The sequence below is a fragment of the Hibiscus syriacus genome, unplaced genomic scaffold, assembly GCF_006381635.1.
Source record: "Hibiscus syriacus cultivar Baekdansim isolate YM2019G1 unplaced genomic scaffold, ASM638163v2 tig00110174_pilon, whole genome shotgun sequence".
NCBI lineage: Eukaryota > Viridiplantae > Streptophyta > Magnoliopsida > Malvales > Malvaceae > Hibiscus > Hibiscus syriacus.
In genome coordinates this window covers 948793-973752 of record NW_024062612.1, presented here as the reverse complement: position 1 = coordinate 973752, position 24960 = coordinate 948793, and the positions used below count along the sequence as shown (strand labels likewise).

At 34.6% G+C, this 24960-nt stretch overlaps 1 pseudogene; it reads right to left on the bottom strand.

Moving 5' to 3' along the window:
* Nucleotides 1-1592: 1592 nt before the first annotated feature.
* On the bottom strand, nucleotides 1593-12771 carry LOC120216875 (annotated as a pseudogene).
* Between the last annotated feature and the right edge of the window lie 12189 nt (nucleotides 12772-24960).

Genomic DNA, 24960 nt, shown 5'->3' with positions numbered 1-24960 from the left:
TATATATATATATAAATAATAATATTAAAAAAAATAACCAAATGAATATAAATAAATAAAAAAATATATGTATATATAATAATAATATATAGTGTAAAAAATCAATTGAAAATCATTTAAAAAAACATACGTATATATATTTATATAATGACAATAATGTAAATAATAAATAAATAAAAATATCCATACAATAAATAAAATGACTAATATAAAGAAAAATAAAGATTGGGGCCAAATTTGAAAGACAATTAACGTTGATATTGCGCATTAGGGGGATAAAAAATGAACACTCCTCGGGGTAGATCTAGGTTCGAAACTTAGAAACCCCACCTATTTTTGGTCATCGGCGCAACCCACGTTTTGGATTATTCGAACCAAATCTCAAGAAAAATAACGTGCACATGCGAGAAATGAACGAATCAAAAAAATGCTACATTTTATTTCCTTTTCGAATCGTTTACAATAGCTTTGCCTTTGTATTTTCCGTGCTTTCCTCTGTATTTTGTCTGTAAATCGTCTGTTACAATAGTGAGTTACAATGGCTATTTATAGTGCTTGTGGATCCTATCTTTAGGAGTTTAAATCATAGTAGAACTCTATCCTATTTTTAGGAGTTTGAATCTTAGCAAAATTTTATCTTATTTTTAGGAGTTTGAATCTTAGTAGGACGAAAAGGTGTGTTGACAAGTTGAAGAAGTGGGTGACAAGATTAAAGTAGAATGACTAGTGGTTGCTATGGACGATAATAATGATCTCCCTGTACTTGCTGCACAAGATAAGGACGATAATAATGAGGGACTTCCCCATACAAGGCAATGGAGGTACGGTGCTGATTGCGTTGCACTGGACCACCATTATCTTCTTCTCTTTCGTAACTCTATGAATAACTCATTTAGAGGAGAACCCAAACTGGAGAAATGGAGTCATTTTCATGAATACCATGCAGGAAGGGAGGACTTATTGTTAAAGGAGTCATGGAAATAGTCTTTTTGATATTTCATATACTTCATATGCTTATCAAAGGTTCAACCTTCAAAGCATGTCATAATTACAACTGACCATTCGAAATGGTAGGGTCTCAGTCTAAACATCTAGGAAGGGAGTACCATTTTGAAAATCCTGGAGCGGGCAATGTAGAAAGGCTTAATCGAGAAGTTCCAGCATATGCATAAATGAAAGAAAGACAGGAAACAGCAAATGCGCTTTTAGCTATTGAAGATGTAAATAAGTTTAAACGTCATCTGATCATCAAAAACCAGTCTTCTGTTTCAAGATAATTGAAAAGTTGTATAAATTCAAGCTGAGAGAAAGAACAACTTACTGTGCCAGGAAACAGAAGTACATCTCTTTAGCATTTCAAAGATCTGTGACATAATTTTCGGGTCATAATTTTCGGGTTTATACCATATTGAGAAATCGATTCCTTTACTGTTCAGTTTCTCCGTTGCAGGTGCAATCCTCTCCAAAGCCTGCATTTCATAGTAATTGAATAAACATACCATTTAGTTACAACTGATGCACAGTATGATTTTGGGTCTTATTTTGCTTTCTATATCATAAAAATTAGAAGAGTTGAACCTTGGCATGAATTGCACCATTAGATACAAAAACAGATCTATCAAAGACACAATTTTCCATGTAACACCCTAATTTAGGGGTTAAATTTAAGAAATTATAAAGTGGTGGATTTAATTGGTATTTTGAAAGAAACAGTGAATTAAATTGTAAAATTTCAAAGTTGGCAGACCGTTTTAAGATGTGCAGAAAATTCAGTTGCTAAACTCATAATTTTACCATTTTTCTTTAGGAGTTAATATAAACCCCATTTCCATTCCTCTCCCGGTCAACAACTTTCAACTTCGATCTACTCGCCGTCCGACCTCCGATCGACGAGCTGAAACCACCATCGTGTTCGTTGTCAAGCGAGGAACAAAACCCCTCAAACATTTCGTCGTGAATCGTCGCCGTTCGTCGTTAATTTCAGTCGGAAGTATCGTCGGTAATAACTCGATTTCAATTGGTTTTTCGTCGATTCACGACGATCCGATGATCCGTTTACGACACCTCCTGCCCCATCGTGTTCCTTGCATCGTTCCGAGTCTGCTGGTGTCATCCTTGGTCTCCGTCGACGGCAGCGCGTGAGGAGGTGAAGCAGTTAAAGTTTCCGATTTGTTGAAATCGAGCTCTCCGCCGTTCAAAATTGTGAACCGAGCTTTGTAAGTATTTCGGAATCGCTCAAAATAATTTTTAAGAAATTTTTCGTGATTTTAAGGCAGCCGGAAGGGGCCCTCACACGCCGCCACTGCGCGTGGGGATTGTCCAAATGACCGGTTTGACCGGTTTTGGAGCAGATTTGACCGGTTACAACCCGACCCGTTGACCCGTTGATCGGCGTTGACCACTATTGACAAAACTTTGACAGGCTTTGACCGGGCATTAAACGACCTTTAACTTTGACCGAGTATACCTATCCCGACATTTATCGACGTTCCAAATCCGATTCAGCAGTCCGTTTTTCAAAATTCGGACACGAAGGCCTTGAAATTGGCAGTCAAACCCGTTGACTTTGATTTTGACTGCAAATTCCAAATTTTCGAAAAGTCATATTTTATGCTTTTGAAGTCTTGAATCTGAATCTGAAGTCCGTTTTTCCAAATTCTAACCCGATAAGTTGGTTTTCACTGATTAATCACCAAATTCGATCTATTTATTGTAATTAAGCTCCAATTTTGATATAATTTATGTTGATATGTATCTGAGGAATTATTGGAAGTTGAATTAAAGATCAAAGGCATTCAAATGAAATTTTTATGGTCGATCATTATGGCACGAAAATCGAAGTAATACTTTACTACCTCTTTATGCTTTATGGAATATGTGAATATTGGTAAATGCATGATTAAGATAATGTTAGTCTCATTTGTGGAGTTGAATACTTTATACACTCGATATGAATGTGGTAGAAATTATGTAATTGAATACAGATCGAATGATTAATATAAGAGATTTAGGAATTGTTATAATTAAATTACAAGTTTGAGATTAGTGATAAAGAAATCAGTCATGGATTTGCAACTTATATTTTATATCATCAAAAGTTAAATGTTAAAGGTACTTGGATGAAAAATTATGAGAATATTCCGGTAGGGTAAAATTATGAAATTACCTTTATGTTATAGGATGACAAGAATTGTCTCTGGAAGTTGGTTAATAACTCTGAAAAGACATATTGATCCGATATAACTACTGATGTGCATAAGAAATGTTAGTTTTACTTGGAAATTATGGATAACCGATTTTTAACCACAAGAGGGTTTATGCAAGATACTAGAAGTCTGTTAAGGAATCACTTCAAGATCAAAGAAGGTTCGGGAAAGCAATTAATCATAGGATCTCTAAATTATATTATTTTTGTTAAGAGCTAATATCAAAATTATTTGGTTAAGAAATTATAGAAATGCCCTTAAGAGGTAGAATAGTCTGAGTTAACCCTGAATGAGAAAATACTTAGAGGATTTGTACTTAACTTTATTAAATACAGATTTGATTGTTAAGATCCTGACTTAGTGCAGGAAAATTCCTGATATTCCGTTTGTAAAATCTGAGAAGACACTTGACCTGAAAATATCCGAGTTATGAGTAAATACCTGAAGAACAATTTATCAGGGGTATTCTGCTGTCAGAATTGTTCGAAAGGACTGAAGTAAATGATAAGATTGAATTAAATAATAAGATCAGATAAAGAAAAAGATTGAAATATCGTAGATCTGTAAAATGACCAAAATACCCCTGTAATGGAAATGACCCAATAATATCACCAAGCTCAGGAATGATTGGATATCCTCGAGCTCTGAAATGAATGGAATAAAACCGAGCACCAAAATTACCAAAATAACCTTATGGTCTAAACTAAGTAAATTTCTTAGATTAATTAAGGAATCCAAATAAGTATAGGTATTGGACTACCTTTAAAAGTAATGGAAAATAATTTAAGTGAGTAGATCAACCCTAAAACTATGTCAATACCTGAATGGCATAGATATTACTGGAATGCGTATTCGTCTTCTCAAGTTTGGCTCGATGACAAATTTTGGAAGTATTCAGCTCAACTCAACTCTAGATCGCATTTAGTACTAAAAATTGGACGTTTGTTCGACAAATCAACCACGAAGACCAAATTGAATGAAACAGAAATACAACATGTATCTAAAATTCAGGAACGTTTGAATTACTCTGAAAAATCCCGAAGTAATTGGAATTGACATGACTGCTAAATGAACTAGGTAACCTCAATGATTGAGGATTTAGTAAGTGATTTGGATAAGTCTGGAGACTCTGATGAGTTTACAAGTGTATAATTACAATGGGTTATGAACAAATTAATCAAGTACGTCAACATTACATGATATTGTGGAAGCGTGGAAATGAAATTAAGAGCATTAGAATATTTGTTAGTCTCCTTAAGATCTGTTCAGTGATGACTCAGAAGATGATCTATAGATAATAATATTTGGTATTAAAGAGTAAATACCATGGAAGGTTAATGAATTGACAAGTTGATAAGTATTGTTTCTGGGAGCTATTCATTTGGAGTTGTTCGATAAATTGATTAATCGACATAGATTGTAAAGGTCTTGAACCTTTATTTCTTCCCGATCAGCTCAAGTCTTATTTTGAATAATTGATGATTTTGTCATTTATTGAACTCTTTCAATAGTGATTCTAAATTCTGATATCCTATCGGTATACTGAAGATTCATGTTTCTCTACCTGCTAAGATTATCCAGTACCTCTGAATAATTTCTGTAAATTCTGGTGTGTTCCCTAATCACCTGGATATTTTACCTGATTTCCGATTTGATTTCTATTATAATACATGACCTGGATGCTGATCGGATACTTGACCTGAATTCTGATCGGATACTTGACCTGGATTCTGATCGAATACTTGACCTGGATTTTGACCTGATACTTGACCTGAATTATGTTTTGATTTTTTTTATATATCCATTTACGGATGGAACATGTTTTATTTGGGGGGTAATGTTGGAGGAAGTATACTTGGAGGCTCCTCGGCTTTGTGCTCAGGGCCTACTGGACTTGACGGTGGGTATATGGTTTTGGGGAACCTACACATTTTGGACTTGATGGATGGGGGTATATATATATATATGTTTTAAAAAGATCTGAAAAGTTACATGATTTTTGGGAACACACTAAAAAACCTATTCTGATCTCCTGAACCTAAACATCCTAAATATTTTCCATCAGAACTGAATACTATCTGTTAATACCTGAAATATCAATGGGACCTCAGCTCAGCCAAAGAAATATGTAGATATATGAACTAATAAGGAAATATATGTTTATCTGTATCTGCACGTTCTTCAGCATCATCTGGTAGTTCTGTATTACCGAGCTTTCCGAAGCTCACTCTATTACTCAACATTGCAGGTTAAAAGAATTGTGTCAATACATCTATCGACATCAGTAAGGGAGTTCTTTCGGCGTTGTTTGTAGAGTACGGTAAATGTGATTAGGGGGCATGTAATTGTATTTTGTTTTATAAACAAGTCTGAAAATCTGTTTTATTTCTACATACTGATAAATCATTTTATAAGTTACATGTTTTAAATAAAAGTTTTAAATTTTCCGCTATTTTTACAGTGGGTCACTCCGGTGGCCCTAATGTGACACTTCCCGGATCGGGTTACCCGCATCGGTCTGAGGGTTATATTTAGTGGTATCAGAGATATGGTTTGAGTAAAAAAATTTCAAGATAGATCGTCCTGTCGAATGTCAAAATATGTTTGATCAATACATGCCCCTAGACTATAATCGTACCTCTCTGAGCCGGAACTCTAGGGCTGAGTCAATTTCTGTAACGAGTAAACCGAAGTTTCTATCCGTTAAGGCTATACTTGTACAAAAAGAAATACCAGTAACATCTATCTAAACGTTGTAAAGTACCCCCGAGCCATGTGAGACTTAATTATCTGAGAAATTCTGACTCGACTCTGGAAATGAAATCGGGATATGCTACTGCTTTATAAGTCTATTCTCATGACCAAGACTGAATTGATTACTCAAGGAAATTTTCGTTCGGATTCTTTTATTGAAATGAGAGAAAGTTCTGATAAGAATGTATACTCAACTAGTTAAGGATTAGTGGAGGATTTGTATTTCTATAAGAGTTACATGAAAGATATGAAAGAACAGATGGAAGTTTTATTTCTGCAATTATGTGACATGAATGAATTTCGAGGACGAAATTCTTTTAAGGAATGGAGAATTGTAACACCCCAATTTAAGGGCTAAATTTAAGAAATTATAAAGTGGTGGATTTAATTGGTATTTTGAAAGAAACAGTGGATTAAATTGTAAAATTTCAAAGTTGGCAAACTGTTTTAAGAAGTGCAAGAAATTCAGTTGCTAAACTCATGATTTTACCATTTTTCTTTATAAGTTAATATAAACCCTATTCCCCGTGTATTTCTACAGAAATACACTCATAATTCATCTCCTGGTCAACAACTTTCAACTCCGATCTACTCGCCGTCCGACCTCCGATCGACGAGCCGAAACCACCATCGTGTTCGTTGTCGAGCGAGGAACAAAACCCCTCAAACCTTTCGTCGTGAATCGTAGCGGTTCGTAGTTAATTTTAGTCCGAAGTATCGTCGGTAATAACTCGATTTCAATTGGTTTTTCGTCGATTCACGACGATCCGATGATTCATTTACGACACCTCCCACACCATCATGTTCCTTGCATCGTTCCGAGTCTGCCGGTGTCATCCTTGGTCTTCGTCGACGGCGGCGCGTGAGGAGGTGAAGCGGTCAAAGTTTCTGATTTGTTGAAATCGAGCTCTTCGCCGTTCAAAATTGTGAACCGAGCTTTATAAGTATCTCGGAATCGCTCAAAATAATTTTTAAGAATTTTTCCGTGATTTTTATGCAGCCGGAAGGGCCCCCACGCGTCGCCACTACGCGTGGGGATGGTCCAAATGACTGGTTTGACCGGTTTTGGAGCAGATTTGACCGGTTTGACCGGTTACAACCCGACCCGACCCGTTAACCGTTGACCACTGTTGACCAAAACTTTGACGGGCTTTGACCGGGCATTAAACGACCTTTGACTTTGATCGAGTATACCTATCATGACATTTTTCGACGTTTCAAATCTGATTCCGCAGTTCGTTTTTCGAAATTCTGACCCGAAGGCCTCGAAATTGGCAGTCAACCCCGTTGACTTTGATTTTGACTGAAAATTCCAAATTTTTGAAAAGTCATATTTTATGCTTTCAACGTCCTGAATCCGAATCCGAAGTCCGTTTTTCCAAATTCAAACTCGGTAAGTTGGTTTTCACTGATTAATCACCCTATTCGATCCGTTTATCGTAATTAAGCTCCGATTTTGATATAATTTATGTTGATATGTATCTGAGGAATTATTGGAAGTTGAATTAAAGATCAAAGGCATTCAAATGGAATTTTTATGGTCGATCAGTATGGCACGAAAATCAAGGTAATACTTTACTACCTCTTTATGCTTTATGGAACATGTGAATATTGGTAAATGCATGATTAAGATAATGTTAGTCTCATTTGTGGAGTTGAATAATTTATACACTCGATATGAATGTGGTAGAAATTCTGTAATTGAATACGGATCGAATGATTAATATAAGAGATTTAGGAATTGTTAGAATTAAATTACAAGTTTTTGATTAGTGATAAAGAAATCAGCCATGGATTTGCAACTTATATTTTATATCATCAAAGGTTAAATGTTAAAGGTACTTGGATGAGAAATTATGAGAATATTCTGGTATGGTAAAATTACAAAAATACCCTTATGTTATAGAATGACAAGAATTATCCCGGGAAGTTGGTTAATAACTCTGAAAAGACATATTGATCCGATATAACTACTGATGTGCATAAGAAATGTTAGTTTTACTTGGAAATTATGGATAACCGGTTTTTAACCCCAAGAGGGTTTATGCAAGATACTAGAAGTCTATTAAAGAATCACTTCAAGATCAGAGAAGGTTCGAGAAAGCAATTAATCATAGGATCTCTAAATTATATTATTTTCTTTAAGAGCTAATATCGAAATTATCTGGTTAAGAAATTACAGAAATGCCCTTAAGAGGTAGAATAATCTGAGTTAACCCTGAATGAGAAAATACTTAGAAGATTTGTACTTAACTCGATTAAGTACAGATTTGATTATTAAGATCCTGACTTAGTGCAGGAAAATTCCTGATATTCCGTTTGTAAAATCTGAGAAGGCACTTGACCCAGAAATATCTGAGTTATGAGTAAATACCTGAAGAACAATTTATCGGGGGTATTCTGTTGTCGGAATTGTTCGAAAGGACTGAAGTAAATGATAAGTCTTCTAAATGAACTAGGTAACCTCAATGATTGAGGATTTAGTAAGTATTTGGATAAGTCTGAAAACTTTGATGAGTTTACAAGTGTATAATTACAATGGGTTATGAACAAATTAATCAAGTACATCAGCATTACATGATATTGTGGAAGCGTGGAAATGAAATTAAGAGCATTGGAATATTTGTTAGTCTCCTTAAGATCTATTCAGTGATGACTCAGAAGATGGTCTATGGATAATAATATATTTGGTATTAACGAGTAAATACCATGGAAGGTTAATGAATTGACAAGTTGATAAGTATTGTTTCTGGGAGCTATTCATTTGGAGTTGTTTGATAAATTAATTAATCGACATAGATTGTAAAGGTCTTGAACCTTCATTTCTTCCCGATCATCTCAAGTCTTATTTTGAATAATTGATGATTTTGTCATTTATTGAACTCTTCCAATAGTGATTCTAAATTCTGATATCCTATCGGTATACTGAAGATTCATGTTTCTCTACCTGCTAAGATTATCCAGTACCTCTGAATAATTTCTGTAAATTCTGGTGTGTTCCCTAATCACCTGGATATTTTACCTGATTTTCGATTTGATTTCTATTATAATACCTGACCTGGATTCTGATCGGATACTTGACCTGGATTCTGATCGGATACTTGACCTGGATTCTGATCGAATACTTGACCTGAATTTTGACCTGGATTTTGACCTGATACTTGACCTGGATTATGTTTTGATTTTTTTTATATATATCCGTTTACGGACGGAACATGTTTTATTTGGGGGTAATGTTGGAGGAAGCATACCTGGAGGCTCCTCGGCTATGTGCTCATGCCTACTGGACTTGACGGTGGGTGTATGGTTCTTGGGAACCTACACATTTTGGACTTGACGGATAGGGTATATATATATATTTTAAAAAGATCTGAAAAGTTACATGATTTTTGGGAACACGCTAGAAAACCTATTCTGATCTCCTGAACCTAAACATCCTAAATATTTTCCATCAGAACTGAATACTATTTGTTAATACCTGAAATATCAATGGGACCTCAGCTCAGCCAAAGAAATCTATAGATATCTAAACTAATAAGGAAATATATGTTTATCTGTATCTGCACGTTCTTCAGCATCATCTGGTAGTTCTGTATTACTGAGCTTTCCGAAACTCACTCTATTACTCAACATTACAGGTTAAAAGAATTGTACCAGTACAGCTATCGACATCAGTAAAGGAGTTCTTCAGGCGTTGTTTGTAGAGTACGGTAAATGTGATTATAGGGCATGTAATTGTATTTTGTTTTATATACAAGTCTGAAAATCTGTTTTATTTCTACATACTGATAAATCATTTTATAAGTTACATGTTTTAAATAAAAGTTTTAAATTTTCCGCTATTTTTACAGTGGGTCGCTCCGGTGGCCCTAATGTGACACTTCCCGGATCGGATCGGGTTACCCGCATCGGTCTGGGGTTTGCATTCACCATCCATCCGAGTCACAGCGCCACCAGCTTCTTCAACTATCTGATTATAAAGAAATAAAACTTTTAAATGTAAACAGCTGAATCTGAGCAACCCTCATTCAATAAACTTGTGTTAATCATCACCATAAATTTTCGCTTTAGTATAAATTTGAATGAAATGATAAAAAACAGTTTGGTGACAAAATAAGTTCAAATCAATTCAAAGTATTTCGAGGCTGTTTTCCTATATTTCAAGGTAGCAAAATAAGTTTGTCGATTGTAATGTTGAATGCAACTTTAGCAGCCTCAGGAACTTAAACCAACATCAATTTTAACATTTTTAGCAGCTCAGTATTCCTTAGAGTAAAAGAAGGAAATAATTGTGAGTTATTAAGTTTTACCAATACACCAGCTGCCATATCCCAAGGTTTTAGACAATATTCCCAATACGCTTCTGCTACTCCAAGAGCTACGTGACACATGCCCACGGCTGCAGCACCAAGCCTTCTTACACCCTAGTCATTGAAATCCAGGAAAAAGTTAAAGAGAGAAAAGGGGTAAAGCACGAGCTCTGCAATTTTTGGAGATGGCTTATGAGCATAAAAATGTCATTTAAGGTTCATACTCTACTAATGTCAGTAAATTCCTTGAATAATTCAATGTTGGTAATCCATGCATCGTCATGTTCATATCCAAACCCCAGTCACAAAAAGAGATTGATCCACCTGCAAACAAGTATTTCTTATCAAGATGGCAAAACATTTCTCATTTAAAAATCATAAGCTTATTGACAGTGGGAACCATCATTTTGAAGGATATATTTTGCAAAAGCATAGGGTGATCAGTTCAATATTCAGAGATATCCAAGACTGGTGCCTCTGCAAGTCTACTGAAACAAAGTAATATCAAACACTTCCATAGAAAATATTAGGGGCACATAATCATCGAGTCCCAACAATATTTATCTGACCAGAATGCATACAATGCATCATGACATAATGTTCAGCAAGGATCATGCATATTGAAGTAAAAAGTAACAACTTTTCAGCAGAGAATAGTACCATCTACTCATTAAATAATTCACAATATATTTGATGGTTCAATTCAATGTGACCGTTTACCTTATCTGTTTGACTGGGATGGATTTTCTGTCCATTACAAAATGCTCCCCCGCCTAGAGCTCAAAGCCTCAATTGGTTAGCCATTAATATAGGCATGAACCTCAAAGAGTTTTAGCTAGTTCCATGTTTCTTAACAGCAGTAGCAGTAAATGTACGGGTATTCCAACACATAGGCCCCCCAACAAATTCCACCTACAGGTAAAAGAGCAAAAATGTTATCTTTCCTTCTACATTGGGGGGGGGGGAGCTGATTATGTAACTTTGATATTCATAATTCTGCGAGTGATCAAACTTTCAATGCAAAATTAATTAAATCAAGATTTCAGTAATAAAATAATACCACACTGGCAGCGGCAGGGTGTCCTTGAAATAGAACTCCCACTGAAACTGCAAAGCTAGGGTAACAGTGTGCAAAATTTGTTGTTCCATCTACAAAAGATAGCAAAGTCAAACCAACAGAGCGCTTATATCTAAAACTTATATAAAATACTAATACAAATAAGCAGGGGAATTAATAATGGATAAGAATCACAAAATACTAAAGCACTTCTGCAGGTAAGACTCAATAAACATATAGACTGAAAACATAATTCCCAAGTTCCAGAATATATATCTCTAACACTTTATAGAATATGAATATATAGACTGCCTTGGCTAAAAGAAAGCAAGGGATGAAAGAGACAAACCTAAAGGATCAATACACCATAGATAGTCTGATGAGGTATCCCCTATAATTCCTCCCTCCTCCCCAAGGATAAGGTGATCTCCGAAATTCTTTTTTACTACATCAAGAATAGCAAGCTCACTCACTTTATCGGTGCTGTAGATAACATCATACAATAATTGTGAGCAATAGAAAGGAGCATAATAATCATATAGCAAACTTAATATGGTTTCAACATTCCACAAAGATATTGAATATATAACCAATAAGATGATAGTAGAAATAAACCATAAGGTAAAACTTAGACATAAATTTCATGTCAAGGCTAATACGAGCAACTGCAAATCCGCAAGGAGTAGTAATATGCAAACTTTTAAAGTTAAGATGCCCCTTTATGTTTATCATGGGAAACAGCATGAAGGTTTAGGGTAAACTATGTCATTCAAGTTAAGTCCATGGCGATAACCAAAAGGCAAACTTGTGGGGTAGAGAATGATTATAACATTGATCTATACCAGCATTTAGGAAACAGATAGTACTTGGAAGCATATAGATAAAATCTCAAAAAGTAATAAAACTCTGAAAGTCCTTACTCGGTTACCAAATCAGTTAGTCCTTTATACGTGATATTTCTTGGTTTGTTGACAGCTTCAATCACCACCTGAAAGAAAAAGGCAGATATTAAAAGAATTGAATTTTGAAAAGTAAAACCAAAAAGTAAAGGCATAAACGAATATTTTTAAGGGAGACCAACCTCAGCGCCAGTTCTTGCAGCAGTCTCGACAACTTCAATGAGCTGAGATGGAGGGATTGGTCCAGTTGATTTGGCACCTACTTTAGGATACCGTCTCTGGTTAGAAATCTCTGATATCGAGGCTCTTATGCATAAGTTTCTAGTGGAATTCTTGTTCAAAATTTCAATTTTTTGATACCCAAATGAAGAATTTGCAATAAATTTGTCTTGGTACATAATTGGGAGAATCCGAGGCGCAATTGATCTGGGTGCTTGTGAAAATTTGAGAGGAATGTTGGTGGAGAAAACTAAAGACCTTCCCATTTTATTCTTTTCGATGTTAACAGAGAACCCAAAGCCTTTGCCTTGCGAAATTGTCAATTTTTTCCTAAATCGTTTACGGTTACTACCTCTGCGCCACAGGCACCGGATGACACATCTTCTATTCAAGTTCTTGTTTTTTGGTTTAATTGAGGTTTTAGTCCCTATATTATTCTTACATTTGACATTTAATCTTTTTACTTTAATTTGAGATAATTTTATTCTCTATTAATATAATATTATATGTAAGTTCAAATTAACAAAGCTTAATATAAAAATAAGTTTATGAACTATGCTTCAAAAAAAAGTTTCAGTACCTAAAGAATTTTTTGTTAAAAATAGGTGTCTAACGTTTTCTCTGTTACCATTTTAGGTGCCTAACGTTTTTTTCGTTACCATTTTAGGTGCCCAGACATTAATTGCATTAAAAACTCCCGTTAAATAACATGTGCCATGTTCTGATACTTTTGATTTTTTTTTAAATATTTTATATTAAAAAGAAAGAACAATATCGTATTCTCCCATCCCTATCTCTCCCTTCCCTCCCCTACCACAACCAACCAAACGGAAAATGATTGATCACCACATTCGATCAAAAGGTCGATTATCGTGATTAATTTAAGGGATTATTATGGATCCAAAACCTTAAAATAAAAATTTTCATTTACCTCATTTTTGGATGTTCGATTAGTTAGGAAAATATGGGGCTTTTTATCGTGGGTAGTTGGTCGGCCACACGTCGTTGGGTTTTCGGCCGATTGACGATGTTAGAGGCGACTGACGGTGGAAAAGGGATTAAAATGAAGTTTTTAAAAGTTTTGGATTTTTTAAGATTTTAAAAAATAGGTTTTTAATTATATTTTTTAATTTTTTATTTTAAATAAAATTCTAAAAATTATCAGAGCGTGACATGTGTCACTTAACGGTGATTTTTAATGGCGTTTGACGTTGGACACCTAAAAGTATAATTGAAAAAATATTAGACACCTATTTTTAACGAAAAATTTTTTAGACACTAAAACATTTTGAGACATAGTTTAGACACTTATTTTTATATTAATCCAATAAAGAATAACGTTGTTACTTTTGGTAAAGCAATGCTATAGATTGTTTTTTTACAATTATTCGAGATTACATAAAAAAATTAATTATGTTTAATAAAAAATAGACAGGAATCAAATGTTTAAGGTTTTTATTTAAGAAAATTTACGTTAATTATTTTAATGACTAAAACTATAGGTGCTATTAATTTGTACAAACTAATGAAATTATAAAAATAAAATAATTAAATTATGTCAAATTAAAGTAACTTGATAAATTTAATAAAAATGAATTAATCAAATCTCAATATTTAATATAGTAAAGGGATTAAAATTAAAATTAGATACGGTTTTTAATAGTGCTAGAAAAATAATATTCCTCTTAATAGTTATATTTGAAAAAAATATAATATCCCTATTAATAGCTATGTTTGGGGGAAAATTGGCTTAATATCATTTTTGGACCATGCACTTTTATTTTTACGCATTTTTTTCATTTCATCCATTCCTTGCATTATATGTAATTCCTGCTCTCAAATTAGTATCATCTTTTTATTTAAATTTCCTCAAAGCTATACTTCACTGTATCATAGACTTTATAGTTTGGTACTCAATTAATCCAACCCATTGTATAAAATGATAGGATTTACCCCCTGTTTAGCAAGTGATTAAGACAATTAATAAGGTTGCTGCTCCATAACTAATAAATCAGAGAGCAATGAGACAATGGATCATCAATGTCTTTTTTTTTTATAAAAAAAAACAAAGGTTAATTTGATATATTAAGCTAAGTGCATTTGGACTTTTGTTTTTTAGTACTATTCTGCCGTATCGTAACTTGAACCGTCATTATATCTTCAGCTCATTCCTTTAGTTTATTTTTCTTGTATAATAACATGCATTTAATTAGACCTCGTAAATTTGATCCGAATCAGATTACTCAAATTGATTTATCTGACATAATATTTGACTTTAACCCGAACATGATAATCAAATTTGATTCGATACTCGATCCATATCCGACTTGAACCATATATGATCCAAAATTTAGTGAAACGAAAGCAATCCGAACTGAAATTAACCCAAACTGAATGAAACTCAAAACGAATTTTAACCCGATCCAAAAGCAACCCAAACTGAATTTAACCCGACCTGAAAGCAATCTGTACATAAATTAATCCGAACCGAAAGTAAGAATCTTATTGTAGGATTGAAAACAATAACAAATAAAGTTAGTAAGAATCTTATTGTAGGATTGAAAACAATAACAAATAAAGTTTACTTATCTTACTCGTAATAAAAATATTAGATTTATGATAAAAATAATAGAAAGTTTACTTATGTTACATAAGAGGAATATAAAAGAAAGAATCTTATTGTAAGATTGGAAACAATAACAAATAAAGTTTATTTATATTACATAAGAGGAATATAAAAGAAAGAATCTTATTGTAAGATTGAAAACAGTAACAAATAAAGTTTATTTATCTTACTTGTAATAAAAATATTAGATTTATAATAAAAATAATAAGAAAAAAATAAAACAAAGATAATAATATTAGATTTATAATAAAAATAATATAAATGTTACTTATGTTACACTAAAACTTAATATGTATTATTTTTTAAAATTTAATATTTCTAATAAATCTATAATTAGAAATAAAATTTTTAATAAAAAAATTCTTTATCAAAAGATAAACTTTCCATATAAGATCAACATAAAATTTTGATAACAAGTTCTAACATGCATTATAGGATGATATTTGTGTCAAATTATCAATTTATCATCTCTAAATGATGGCTTAAATCAAAATATTGAACGATTGAGAATTGAAATTATACATAAATGACAAGGTTAATAAATAAGAATACATATTTTTTTACAAGAATATATCAATAATTCTTATAAACTTGATTAGACTCAAAACCAATTCAACATGAATTGGCCTGACCAAAAGGTTGACCCAAACAAAAAATTAACCGATCCGATATTGACCTGATCCAAAAATCAACTAATTTGATATTGATCCAAACTGAAAAAGAATCGATCCGATAATCATCTGACTCGAAAATTGACCTAACCCGAGTTACCGTACAACTAAACTAGATCCGATCTGACCCGAACAAAATTAAATCGAATACAATCTAGACCCGAAATGACCCTACTCAAAATGACCATACCCAAACCCGATCCGAATGACCCGTTTGCCACCTCTACATTTAATTTAGATTTATTATTTTAGAGATTCATTATATAGAAATTTATTATATAAAAAATCTTTCTAATCTAATTTATTCTATTAACAACATCAAAATTCAAACTTTTAATATTATTCAAAAACTTATGCTTCATCTCAGACCAATTGAAAATTGATCGCATATCATATAAATTACTAACTAGGTTGAATAATTAGACAATGATGTTTGAGTTAATAACTATATGATTGGTTACCAACTATCAGTGAAATTTTAACGTGATTATGTACGAGTTAATAACTATATTATTGGTTACCAACTATCAGTCAAAATTGTAAATACGAAGTATGAGTATCAGCAGAACACGGTGATCCCCAAGGTTCATTCCGACCAGAAAGATGTCTTGGGTGTGGAGGAATATAACTCATCGGTGAGTGATAATAATAGTCTGTTAGCAAGAAAATTTCGGCTAGTGGTGGGAGATGGTTCAAGTATAGACTTCTGGAATGATTTTTGGACCGAAGTTCCTTCGCTGAGGTCTTCGTTTCCCTTGATTTTTGATTTGGCTATAAAAAAATCTGGTTTTGTTAATGAATTTGGGTCCAAACTTCACGGTCGTTGGTCCTGGTCTATAGAAATTTGTAGACCTTTTCCAGGATGGGGAAGTTTCGTGCTGGACGGATTTTATGGGAATCCTATACCGTGCTGGCCAAGGTAGTATTGCATCGGACGGTTTGGTTTGGGAGAGATCTTCAAACGGCATTTATTCCCCGATGTTGTTTTGCTAATCTGAGCTAAACTTGACCCTGCCTAAAGCAGTAGTATGGAAGTTTGTTTGGGAGGTTAATGTTCCTCTAGCTGCTTTCACTTGGAAGGTTATTTTGAATAGAATTCCGGTTCTGGCAGAATTAGCTAAAAGATGGACAGTAAGGTCTGATGCTTGCTTTTGTATTTTCTGCCATAAAGAAGTGGAAATTGCTGACCATCTCTTTTGCCAATGTGATTTTATTTGGGTTGTCTGGTATAAGTGGTTCTCAAGGTGGAACCTTCAATTTGCATGCCCAGATAACGTTAAGTCTTTCCTATTATTCTGGTTTGATATCCCGATTCGTAATGTTTGTCGTGATACGTGAAATATAGCTTTTTTTTCGGGTTTCTGTGGTCAATTTGGCTGTATAGAAACGAGGCCTCTTTTAAAAAGAATAGTTGTGGGGGTGGATTCCATTTTGGATTCTGCTTTAGGAATGACACCTTTTTGGTGTAAGTGTTCAAGTTTTGGTTTTTGCTTCTCTTCTTTGGATTTCTTCAGATATACGTCTGATTTGATTATTTTGAGATAGTGTGGCTTATTTCGTCTCCAGCATGATGGTGGAGTGGTTTTGAAGTGTCAGACTTTGATTATTGAAGGCTTGCATGTTGAGCTGGTTTCTTGGGGCAGGACTTCTAATAGTTGTTTATTTGGAATCTTCTGTTATTTTTAGTGGATTGTCTGGTTTGTGACTGAATCAATAAGGTCTGCTCGGTTGTAAGTTGGGGAATCTCAAGAAGGGGTTTTACGTGAATTTTTAAGTCTTGGTGGCCTCTTAATTGGAATTGCAATCCTGTCTCCAAGGCGATTGGTTGTCTCTATGTGGTGTTGTTGTTTGATCAAGGTGTGCAGATTAGATCGTTGTGTTGTTTCCGTTGACTCTTCTTAGTGTTCGAGGGAATTTGTTTTTATGTTTGGTTGTGGTGTTGTAAAGTTATGGTCCTGCTATGCTTAGTCATAGATAATTGGGAGTGTTGTGTGTTTGTATTGTGGGGGCATTCTTGTGTTGTGTATTTGTTGATGTTATTCTCGATTCATTTTTTCTATTGATTAGGGCACTCTTTTCCCTCCATCTAGGATTAAGAAGGGTTTTTAACGAAACTCTATCGATGTTTGGTTTGAATTTTCTAATTTAATCATATAAAACTTATTTTCCAAAAAAAATGTACCGAGTTATTAACTAATTTACATACTCAATTTGAATGACGATATATGAATTGTTCAATTAAAATTTTAATTATTGATATATATTTTACATGATGATCAATTAATCATTTCCTCGGTTCTTATTTCATATCTCATAATATCATAATTTTACGATTTTCAAAATGTTAAAAAAGACATTTTTAAGATAAAGATGTAATACATTCATAAGATATTATGACATCAAAATGAAAAAAAAAAGTCATTATTCAATAAACAAAATAATTTTTTTTTGAGTTTGAGATTAATATGATTTTAAAATATATTTAGAAATTTGAAAAATGAAATATTACATCAAATTACTATACATATACCCTCACGTTGAAGGTACAATTTTGTTTTTGGGAAAAATGAATTATTAAATACTTTCTTTCCTTCCACATAAATATATGTAGTCGACTACATCTTGATTAGAAATCAGGAACGATGGGCTTGCATTGACTGTAAGGTGTTCCCTGAAGAGGCATGTGCATCACAACACAAATTGTTGGTTTTGGTGTACCGCGTTCCCCACGGGCGGAGCACTTATAGGAGGGCTAAACTTGGTAAACCTAGGATCCTCTGGAAGAACTTACATGGAGCGACAACTGATGACTTTAGGAGTAAGGTTTTGTCTAATACAAGTTTTGAAACTACAAACTCAAAAAATGCAGATATGTTATGGAAAAATATGGCAAATTCCATCAGAGATGTTGGCAAAAATACCCTTGGGTTGTCGACGGGGAAGGCCAAGGAACATAAAGAATCGTGGTGGTGGAACGACGAAGTCCAAACTAAGGTGAAGACAAAACAAACTTGCTTCAAGGAGTTTCTACAATGCAATGACGACGAAGAAAGGTCGAGAGCTAAACAAAGATACCAGGAGGCAAAGCGGGAAGCCAAGAAAACGGTAGCTAAAGCAAAGGATAACGCATACGAGGAAATGTACAAGAGATTAGACACCAAGGAAGGACAAAATGGCATCTTCAGACTTGCAAAATCTAGGGAGATTAGGAAAAGGATCTAGGTAACATTAGGTTTATTAAGGACAACAATGGTGTTCTTTTAGCGAAAGATCACGATATTAAGAGGGTTTGGGGTAGTTACTTCTTTGGCTTATTTAATGACGGTGCCTCTCCATGTAGAGATAGTATCGTTGATGGGTTAGCCGACTATCATACTACGGCCAATGACTGCCCTACAAGTAGGATTGGGTTTGAGGAAGTCAAAATGGCTCTTAGAAAGATGGGAAGGGACAAAGCTGTCGGTCCTGATCAAATTCCTATCACTGTGTGGTTGGCCCTAGGAGAAGAGGGAGTTAAGTGGTTGACCAACATCTTTAATATTATTTTAGAGACTGCCAAGATGCCAGAGGAGTGGAGAGAGTCTACGGTGATACCAATCTATAAAATAAAGGAGATCCCTAACGTTGTGGTAACTACAGAGGTATTAAACTCCTCAGCCATACCATGAAGCTATGGGAAAGGGTGATAGAGGCTAGGTTGAGACAAGTTACTAGGGTTTCGGAAAACCAATTTGGCTTTATGCCAGGCAGGTCTACCACGGAGGCGATTCATCTACTTCGACGGCTTATGGAGAAATATAGGGAAAAGTCTAGAGATCTTCACATGGCGTTCATTGACCTTGAGAAGGCTTATGATAGTGTTCCCCGCGATACGATCTGGAAGACTTTGGAAATGAGACGGATCCCAACTGCTTATATCCGGGCGATTCGTGATATGTACTGTAGATCTACTACTTACGTCAGGACTACAGTTGGCGACACCGAGGCATTCCCGGTGGAAATCGGACTCTACCAGGGGTCGGCTCTTAGCCCTTACATCTTCGCCTTGATTATGGACGACATCTATTGTGCGACACCAGACGGTGTACCATGGTGTATGCTTTTCGCTGACGACATTGTCTTAGTTGCTGAAACAAAATCTGAGTTGAATAGTAGACTGGCTACCTGGAAGACTGCTTTGGAAGAAAAAGGTTTAAGGATCAATATTGAAAAGACAGAGTATTTATGTTCAAACTTCAATGGGAACCAAAACGATGAAGATGTAGAAGTATGCATAGAAGGACACATTTTCCCCTCAAAGGATTGTTTCAAGTACCTAGGGTCTATGATACATAAAGATGGGGGTGTAGATGATGACGTTACACACCGTATAAAGGCGGGATGACTAAAGTGGAGGGCCGCTACTGGAGTTCTGTGTGACAAGAAGGTCCCTCTAAAACTTAAGGGAAAATTTTATAGAATGGCAATAAGACCAGCGCTGTTGTATGGATCAGAATGTTGGGCAACCAAGAAGGATCACGTAAGGAGGATTGAGGCCGCGGAAATGAGAATGCTTCGATGGACATGTGGTAGGACTCTGAGGGATATGACGACAAACTCTGCTATTAGGATGTCCTTGGGGGTGGTGTCTGTTTCCGAAAAATTGAGGGAGGGAAGACTACGGTGGTTTGGGCATGTCCTTAGGCGACTACCGTCGGATGCGGTAAGGAGGGTAGAGTCGATTACAGTCGACGGTGCCAGAAGGAAAGGACGACCAAGGCGAAAGTGGGAAGACTGCTTGAGATCTGATTTGAGGGATTTAGCCCTTACCGAAGACATGACCTCTGATAGGAAAATATGGAGGCTAAAGACTAGGGTAGTCGAGTAGTGTGGGTCACATCTATAGGGTGTATCATCTCTGTCTTCTTTTAATGTCTTTGTAGTATTTTCCATGACTTATACTTTTTATACGTTTCTGTTATTGGTATTTATGAAGGATTAGAACTGGGCTTGCTAATGTTGACTTCTGTGTATCATTCTCTTCATGTTTCCTCTTTTAAATTTAGCCGGATCTTATGTTTCTGTCTATATGCAGAGATTCTTTCGCAGGGATTATTATGCAGGGATTAATTTCCCGTTACAGACGCACATATGATTTTAATGACTGCATATGAATATTGTTTAGCTATGTATTTATGTATTTATTTATACATGCATTGCATTTTATCTAAATTTTTAATTTTCTGACTGCCGGAGGTCTTCCACGGAAGCTACTCTCAACCTGGCGTTGGGGGTAGCCTACTACCCTACCTCCCCCTTACCCTATACATATGAGAATTGGGTTTTGTTGTTGTTGTTGTTGTTGTCTTGCAATTAATATGTCACAAGAGATTGCTCGTTTAACTTATTGTTGACCAACATTTGAATTAAATTTAGAGATGGGGCTAGCTCTTGGGATTGTAAGTTCTTCTGCCATGGCACTACCTGGTAATAATACCGGTATATAGTAGGGGGTGGCTCTGACTTTGGCCCGACTTTCTTCTCTTCTTTTTTTGGCACGTCAATATTAGTGACGCTTACCAGCTCCCCATGCCCCACGCTCTTTCTTAGCAAACTTGTTAGATGGTTTTAACTGGTTTATCAATACCTAAGAGGCCAACAACGATTTTCAACACCTTGGCGCGGGCTCCTGTATTTGTAAACGTTTACAAATACCTTTATTCAAGCGAAAGATGAAAGAGGCATATAATTTGAACAATTTTATTTACTTTGATCAGTTTATAGAGCTTCCTCAACTAGAGAGCCCTTCTCTGTCATTAATGAATAAGCCAAGCTCGATATCTATTGTATCAGAGAATAATAATAATAATTATTATTATTATTATTATTATTATGAAGAAGAAGAAGAAGAAGAAGAAGATTAGAAAAGAATGTGCAATAACACCACCACCAAGAAAGTGACTGATTAGCGAATCCTTGATAAGTTTGTTGCTTCACAACTGAGTCATGAAGATAGATATAACAATGGTAATCAAGGAGTTGTCTCGATCTCAAGCCTTTGATACTAATAATTGTAGTAACTTGGACATGGTGTTACTGTTGTTGCAAAGTAGTAGAGAAGAATTGGGAACAAGTTGAAGGAGTCATTGAGTTCAAGTCCAGATTGTGATATTTGGAATATGCATATTTGATCTTTGATAAATTAAAGGAGATGAAAAAGAAACGAAGACGATGAGGAAAGCTTTTATCGCTTAGTATTAATTTTAAATATTTGATGCATAATAATACATTCTTTTATAAAAATAAAAATAAAAAGAGAAAAAATGGTTGTGAAATGAGTGAAGAAATTCTCTCTAATGGAAACCAGTCATTTTACTCATCTTTAACTTGATTTTCTCGACAACCAAACATAATATAAGCTAAGAAAAACATAGAATGAGCTTCTGGTCTCATCTGAGTGTGGGATTAGTGAGGCCATGGTTCGTCTAGCATGTACTAGGCAACGTGCCTCCTGTCAGGGCATGCCTTAGAAGTTGTCTTTATGGATATCAAGATATATGTTTTCCCTAATTTGACCATATGTGTGTTCATGGCTAGCTAGCCTTTTTCATCTCCATACCACATAGCAATAAAATCAGAACCCACAAACAAGAACAACTAATACATTATTTTTTTTTAAAAATAATCACTTTCTTCATTATAATCAAGAGATATGTACTTTTTCAGTATAATCAACAATTAGTGTAACGGTTGACAAAAAACAAGACATCTTTTTTAGAGAACAACGATGCTTAATCATAGCACTAGGGATGACAGACTACAATTCTATGGATTTCACGTCGTACCCGCTTTAATTGGGGTTGGGATTGACATATGTTTAGTGGTAGTAGACATGTGTGGATGTAAAACGTCATACCCGTCGTGGGTAGTGGGTAGGTAATGGATTTGAGACCTTACCCACCTCACATCTGCCCATCTACTAACTTTTTCAAGTATAATTTTAAAGTTTATTATGTAAATCTTAAGATTTTATAAGATATGACTTGTAATTTAACCAAATGTTAATGTATAAACATTTTTAGAATTTAAGATTGTCCATTTCTCCTATCTTAAATTGGTGGGTATGGATGTGTACAGACGGATACGGGATGATTGTGGGTATGAGAATGGATTTGAGAATATACCTACGTGGACGAGTGTGAATTTGAAAATTTTATCTGTCTTGAGTGGAGATGATTGATACGAGAATATTAAGTGGGTATAGGATGAGAGAAGGGGTATCCGCGCCCGTTCCCTTCCCTGGTTTGCCATCCCTAAGTAGCACACTATTAAAGCAAAACCAGACCCCATGTTTGATGAACTTTTTATATGGAAAAGATAAAGTAGAAGCATACCTTGATGAAGAGAATAAATATCATTTTAAGCCTTAACCAATCATAAATTTTGAAATTTCAACGTGAAAATAAAATAAAAATTGGGTAAAATCTTTGTTTTTTCCCGACTGAAACGATAGAACAGATTCTGTACAATGATGTATGTATCGCTAAAATTTGTTTAAAACTTTGAAGACATGGCCAAGATAATAATCTTCCCACATTCTTTGGAGTTTAAGCATTTTGACCTAAGAAAAATGTATAAATTATTAGGTCAGAGCCACCGCTGAACCATTGGGTTTGCAAGGCTCCTGTATTTGAAGTAGAAGTTGGTAAAGAATGAATTACCTGGAACGCAACATGAGATTGGTTGAACGCCCTTTTTCCGCCCTAATCTCTGACCACCAAAAAGCTAAGGAAATCATGGCCGTCGATGCCTTTGCTGCTGCTGCAGTTGTCCTTCCCTTGCAAGTTCCAGGAACCATTGATTTTCATCTGAAAGGGGCCCTTACCTTGCCAACTTCAAACTTTCAGTTCGCTAGAAATCATTGCAAGTTCCACCATCGTACTATATACCGTATTATTACTAGACAGTGCCATCCCCAAACACCCCACTGTCCGTATGGTAATGCAGACCAACTAACAAGTCTAAGGAAGAGAATGGGGCATGCAGAGCTGGCGAGCATCACTGATTCCGGAGGTGACAGAAAAGAAAAGAAGAAAGATGAGCCAAAGTCGGAGCCACCTCCATATTATATACCGGTATTATTACCAGGCAATGCCAAGGTAGAAGAACCAACAATCCCAAGAGCTAGCCCCCTCTTTAAGTTCAATTCAAACGCTAGTCACCAAGAAGTCAAACATGCGGTCTCGTGTGGCATATTAGTTGCCAGATCAGTCATTTAAAGTGGCACATCAGCTTTTCATCACCCACAGTTACCGTCGAGTGACCATTTTGTTATAAATAAAAAATATAAGTGACTAATTTATAACTTTTGAAAGTTCAGTGAAGAAAATGAAAACTTATTCAAACTTTAATGACCATTCGTGTAATTTAATCTATTTATTTTGATGTGCAATTGATGCCAACACATTCAAAACAACTGTTGGCTAAGCTGCCTGCCAGCCAACTGCTAATTAATATCAATGGTAATAGCTCAAATTCTCATCAATCAAATAACTAATAAAATAAAAACTGATTATTGCCCTTAAAATTATATTGAAAATGGTTAGTAATCATATAGTTGATGTATATTCATCAATCATGTTATTTATATGTCCAAAAATGAATCTTGTTATTTATTAATGACATACATGATCAGAATGAAACCCTAAAACACGATTTAAATGAAAATGACAACGAATCTTTCGTTTAAACTTTAATTTTCTTCAAACAAGTGTTCAATAAATTGAAAAGGTTTGTATTCCTCCGTAGATCCACGCCGATTGTCAATAACATCGACAGATATTACGGGAAATGTTTGGTTATATTCAGGGCCGGCTCTAAGGAGACACCCTGAGTAATCGCTTATGGTCTTTAAATTTGTATTCCTATAATTAAAACTTTAATTTTTTATATTTATAATCCCTACTTTTTTAAATTTTTATATTTCTTTTCATTTTTTATTTATTCATTTAATTTTGAATTAAATTTAACTAATTTTTTATATTATAATTTGGGCCCCTAATTTTTATAATTTCATAAAATATTTAGTTTTTACCCTCTTTTTTCATTTCTCTTATTTATTCATTCAATTTTGAATTAAATTTAATTATATTTTTCTCTTTTTTCAAATCTTACTCTTCAATTTATCAAATATTCTTTAAATTTCAGTCTTCTTCAATCTCAATCTAACAATAAAATAA